This window comes from Lactuca saligna, chromosome 1 (assembly GCF_052625555.1).
Source record: "Lactuca saligna cultivar CGN05327 chromosome 1, ASM5262555v1, whole genome shotgun sequence".
In the NCBI taxonomy this organism is placed as follows: domain Eukaryota; kingdom Viridiplantae; phylum Streptophyta; class Magnoliopsida; order Asterales; family Asteraceae; genus Lactuca; species Lactuca saligna.
In genome coordinates this window covers 88,052,939-88,058,938 of record NC_136417.1, presented here as the reverse complement: position 1 = coordinate 88,058,938, position 6,000 = coordinate 88,052,939, and the positions used below count along the sequence as shown (strand labels likewise).

At 31.0% G+C, this 6,000-nt stretch overlaps 1 long non-coding RNA gene across 1 annotated transcript; it reads left to right on the top strand.

The window, feature by feature from the left end:
* Positions 1–3,064: 3,064 nt before the first annotated feature.
* LOC145041106 (uncharacterized) lies at positions 3,065–5,107 on the top strand. The gene is made up of 4 exons (XR_013679949.1): positions 3,065–3,872; positions 3,968–4,058; positions 4,165–4,236; positions 4,746–5,107. It is a non-coding gene; the product is annotated as an uncharacterized LOC145041106 (long non-coding RNA).
* Positions 5,108–6,000: the final 893 nt, after the last annotated feature.

Sequence of the window (6,000 nt, the reverse complement as noted above, 5' to 3'; positions counted from 1 at the left end):
GACCAGTCCAAGGCCATTATGTGTATGCTTGTATGTATATTGTGGTGTGTGGTATTTTGGGGGAACTCAATAAGCTTTGGCTTACAATTATGGATTAAATATTTTCAGGTATTTATGATGATCGTGGGATGGCGAAGGCATGACTGTACACACTCATCGGCAACATTGGTGTTCCACAGTTATAATGATAATTTGATTTTTGTATAATTGTATTTTAAAAAAATGGGATTTCTTGATTTGGGGTTTTTATAAAAATGGTGTTTTATCTCAACTAAAAATGAAAAAAAAATTGTTTAAAAATGGCACGTTACAAGTTGGTATCAAAGCCCTGGTTTAAAAGTTTTAGATGAGCAGAAGGCACAGGAGTACCTATCGCTCAAGCAGACAATAGAGTCGGTGAGCGAGATCACCAAGATGTTTCATGATAGGTCCATATTTTGCCCTGAGTACGCATGAAGACTACGAGTATGTTTTCCATTTATATTATCTTGTATTTATGTATTGAGTTTGCTTTTGGAAGATTTTCCTTCATGGTGCAGTACCCTACATATCAGAATAAATAATATCAAAAGGATTAGTAGAACAAGACATACTTTTGTGGAAAGGTAAAATAGAGAATTTTGCATGTTTACAACCACTACAATCAGAAATATCACAAGTGTTCAAATGACCCAAAACACCACTAGATGCTAGAAAACTCAAACATGATACAAACACATGTCCCAAACGGGAATGCTAAAGATAAAACTCAGACGAAAAACACTACAAGAAAAACACGATATTGCTAGGGAAGGTCGCTATGAAACGTATTTTCGTTGTTAATCTACAATGGATCGTGCTATGAAATGTCTTTCCATAGCAAGGTTGCTACCACATTGTCTACAAAAGTTATTTCCGGTAGCGAGAATGGGACTTGCTAGGAAAAATGCTACCGACTCCATATCAGTTTGTATTATGCTACCGATATTTCTATGGAATAAAAATTCGTAGCAATTTTCCAACAACATTTGTTACGAAATCACTTTATGTTGTACTGTTGCTATGGAATTAATTACTGTGGTTACTATGCAATGGACTTTGTCATGGAAACCAATTCCATAGTTGATTTGCTATGGAAGTACCATTCATGGGTATTTTTTAGGGAATTCTACTATGGAATTTGATTCGTTTGCTTGTTTTGCTATGGAACACAAATCCTAGCTAATTTGTGATGGCATTTATAAGGCGTAGTTCAATTTCATAGATGTTTAGATATGGAAATTTGCATTGGCAATAAAACTCGTGGAATCATCAAGTTCATTAATGTGGCAGCCCATGACCCATATGTCGTCCAAGGGTATTATCATGACACTATAAGAAACCCATAATATAAACACTAAAGTAACATACACTAAATTCACATATATGTTAAAATTTGATAATTATAACACAACCATTTAATTTTACTAACATAATATAAATACCAATATGTATATATATTAAAACTTGACCAAGTTAGGAATAGTAAGCTTTTGTTGACTTTCATTTTGCCACACGACTTTTCAAAATTTTACATTTTTAGTCCCTTAATAACAACATAATATATTTACTAATCAAGTAAAAAAATCAATTAACTACTTATCAAGTAAATTACTATATATTGATATATCAAGTAACAACATTAAGTGACTACTTACCAAGTAAATTACTATATATATATATATATATATATATATATATATATATATATGTATATATATATATATGTATATATATATATATATATATATATATATATCAACAAACATTCATAAATGATCCCAAACTCCCTAGCAAACCTAACGAAACAAGCACCCCACAAACAAATTCCACACCTAAACACCCACTTGTAATCTTCAACAAAAGCATCTGAAACCCTAATCATAGACCTATGCATTACATAAGTTATATGGAAGCCATGGATGTGTACATGTTTCTTCCTGTCCCTATCTAAGTGGAAATGAACCTTGGAACAGGTTGATCTAAGATTCCAAGTACCTTTTGTTTATCGGTAAGCCTTGTTTAACATGTCCAAAGCTTCTTGCTTCCTCTGTATACCTTCTGGCATCAACATCATTCCAAGGGGAAATGTTGAATCCAAATGTCCCAATGCAGACGCTTCTTCAAGCATCATTTTCCCTTCTTGATCATCTTCCCTTCATGATCATCATAGTTTTCACAGTGAGATTTTCCATCTAATTTGATTTGATGAAAAGACGAATTTCCAAAAGAAAATGAGACGATTATCAAATTGATTGACAGAAACAATAGCATAATCAATTAATCACTTATTGATTAAGTAAAGAATTGCATTTTCAAATTGCAGAATAATGAATCATAATGAACGATTTAAAAAGATGAAAAGCGTAGATTCTTCAATCAAATAAGTGACTCCCGGTTTGATACCAATTGAAAAGTGTTAGAAACAATGTTTGAATCAATTGATTATATGAAAGCGATAAAGAACACAAAGATGTAAATATAATTTGTTTAGCTTGGTTTTAGTCTGGAAAGAGTATATAGGTTTTTTAGTACAAAACTATTAAGAAGTGGTTGTTTTGTTACTCTAGACCTAAGCACTTACCCTATTTATAGGGTACATCAGACTTACAAAAAAAAAAAAAAAAAAAAAGACAAGGACTTATCGTTACATATTGAAACCTTTAGTTGCCTTGTAAATAGCTTAGATAACGAAAATGCTTAACTTTCATTATCTACAGACACAAATCCTAAAGATATACCTTTCGACTCTTACTACAACTTTCGACTCTACTATATATATATATATATATATATATATATATATATATATATATATATATATATATATATATATATATAGAGAGAGAGAGAGAGAGAGAGATAGGTTCAGGCGTTTAAAGTAAATATTATGTTATTGTATGCATAAATGTTGACCAATCAAAATTTAAAATAAAAATAAATAATTAAATAAATAAGGGTAAAAAGGTAATTTGATAATTATTTTCCATAATAATATCCTATAATTAAGGTAACAATTGATTTAGTTTTCTCCACCCATCTTCTTTTAAAACCGTAACCCTAATCAACCCTTTTTGACAATGACCCCATGGATACTCTCTGTAATGCTTTTACTTGAAGTGCTGCAACAATCGGCAAGGACAAAAACCATAGCAACTGAATCGATGCACACGTCGTCTTCGTTCTCACTCATGCTTTCTTCAATTGTTCTTCTCTGGCTGTGAGATGCGAAGGAAGGAGGTCTGATGGCTCAGATGGAAACTTTTTTTCTCTCGTTTCTTATATCTCTATCGGTCTCCCTTTATGTTCCCATCCTTCTCAGGGCCTGATCCAGCCAGCAAAGCACTTCAAAAAAACCTCACCACCTCCGACGCTGCCCTTATCTAAGCAAAAACCGACATTTCAATTGAAGAACCACCCTGCAATTTCAATCTAAAAATTAGGGCCTTTTGTTTTCCATTCCTCTATATACCGTTGTTTCCTTCTTCTTTCAATAGTGGTGAAGTGATTGATCCATATGAATTTACTAATTTTGTTGGTGGTTTCGTTGATGGGTTTTGCTCCTGGAGCTCCGGTGAAGATTTCCCTTTTCTTTTGGTTATGGAACTGAAAATACTGAAACACTTCATCATTGGGAAGAAGCAAGAGCCCTAAACGGTGAAGTGAGAAAACTCGGATGGAATTAGGGGATGTCAGGGAGATTAATTAGCAACGGAGCAAGGTGGGGAAGATGATAGAATGGTGTGCCTTCTTTGTATGTTGAGAACAAAGATGTAGATGATGATGGGAACGGGAGTGAATAGCTTTGATTTCAAATGTTCCAACGGAATTTTATGAACAAAGTGGAAGATGAAGTAAGTATTTTATATTTTTATCATTTTTCAATCTGACATTATTAGTTGTATTGAATTGAATTAAATTCTTTCTGATGCATGTCTGTATTTTGTAGTACTATATCGTTGCATATGTGGATGCTCCAGGGTATCAAATCTTGAAAAACCTGAATATCGTGTGTTGTATCGCATAATTCTCAAGAAGAAGTATGTGCTTCTATCCTTTATATAAATCCTGCTGATGATTGATGATTACTTCACATATCAGCTTTTATTTAATTGTTTGAACTCAATTGACTTTATCTTTTCATAGGTTAAGTGAGATCCAATGGGCTACTTTCATTTTACTTTGTGCACGGTGCACAATAGCTCAACTTAATCCCTCGTAAGTTTCACTATCTTCATTATACAAGTTTTTTTTCTTGTATTGTTTCTTAATTGGATGTGAATTTCCATAATCAAACAGATCAACTTTACCAATATTTCGTTTCATATAACAAATCAAATGGCTTATTTTGCTTATGAGTTATGAAAAAGAGTAAAGTTGATTTTTTGTTGAAGTTTGTGTGATTTTGGTCAGTAAAGATGAAATAGGTAAAGATGAAATGGATAGGGGATATTTTGCTGCCTTCGTTATGAGATTTGATTGTAGCTCTTAGGATGCACACAAACTGGTCGATAAAATGCTTGAACCAACGATTATTTCGTGTTGTTTCAAATCCAATTCTGTTGGAATGAAATCATGAATTCTAATTCTGTTGGAATGGAATCACGAATCCATTTCTCTTTAATGGGTTTTTCATGACTTTATTTTGATTTGCTTCTTTATACTTGAATTTTATCTTATATTGTTGGTTTATAATTATCAAGTGTTGAATAACATTATTTTTGTAGGTACGAAAAGAGAGATATCAAAGCAAAACATGGTACATATGAAACTTACAACATTCTACTAGAATGAAATCTTTAATTTTGATTATGTGAGAATAGAATCTTCAAATGAACATTGTATCGGATGAAGATGAACAATGATCACCAATCTTCCAAAAAGAATAGATTATTGTACCAGAATAATATACAATATAATGAAAAAACATATATGTAACAATATATTCTGGTAGAATGATCCATTTATTTGTGTTTTTTTGTATTATTATTAATTGTAACATTCATATAGAATAGTATATAATTTTTTTTTCTTTTCTAAGAATGTAATGATTTTTTTTTTTTTAATTTTATCCAAAATTTTGTTATTCTTTAAGAAGTTCATTAAATCAAAATATATATTATGTCAGAATATGTAATTCTTGTATGGTTCAATCATATTTGTTATTTTTCAATATATTGATAAATATATTCCGTCAGAATTTTTGAATTACGAGAATTATCATCCATACAATTAGATTTTTAAAATTAATAGAATCTATTTTCCTTAAAATATGGAATTTTCTTTTTTTAAATTTATGTTAAGTGACTAAAATACTCTTAGAATGAAATTAATTGGTATTTTTTAATTATATTTAATTTAATAATATGTATTATTCACTTTCCAAAATTAAGTAAAATGATTGGCCCACAATTATGAACACAATAACACAATATTTAGTTAGAATAGAATAACCAAAGCCTATATATATATATATATATATATATATATATATATATATATATATATATATATATATATATACACACACACACACACACACACACACACACGTTTCATTGAGATTCAAGATAATATAAAGATCTTGAGATTCAACATCAGCCACATCATTCACATATATTGTTCTAACCCTCCGGCTTACCGGCGACACAAGTTAGTTATAATCATAAATGATTATGTAACGTTGCCCATTCCTTTCACATCCGTCACCTTCTCCACCACAACAACCGTCACCGCCACAGCCACCACCACTGCCACAATCTCCACCACTTATCGACCCTACCACAACCACCTTCGTCACTTATACCAATGCCACCTCTTCTGTGAATATATATATATATATATATATATATATATATATATATATATATATATATATATATATAATATAATTATTTTTGATTAGATATAATGATGGGGTATACCCCGCTGCTACCGATACGCTGAAGTGTTAGACCAGCAAATGAAAAATATGTTGCTGAA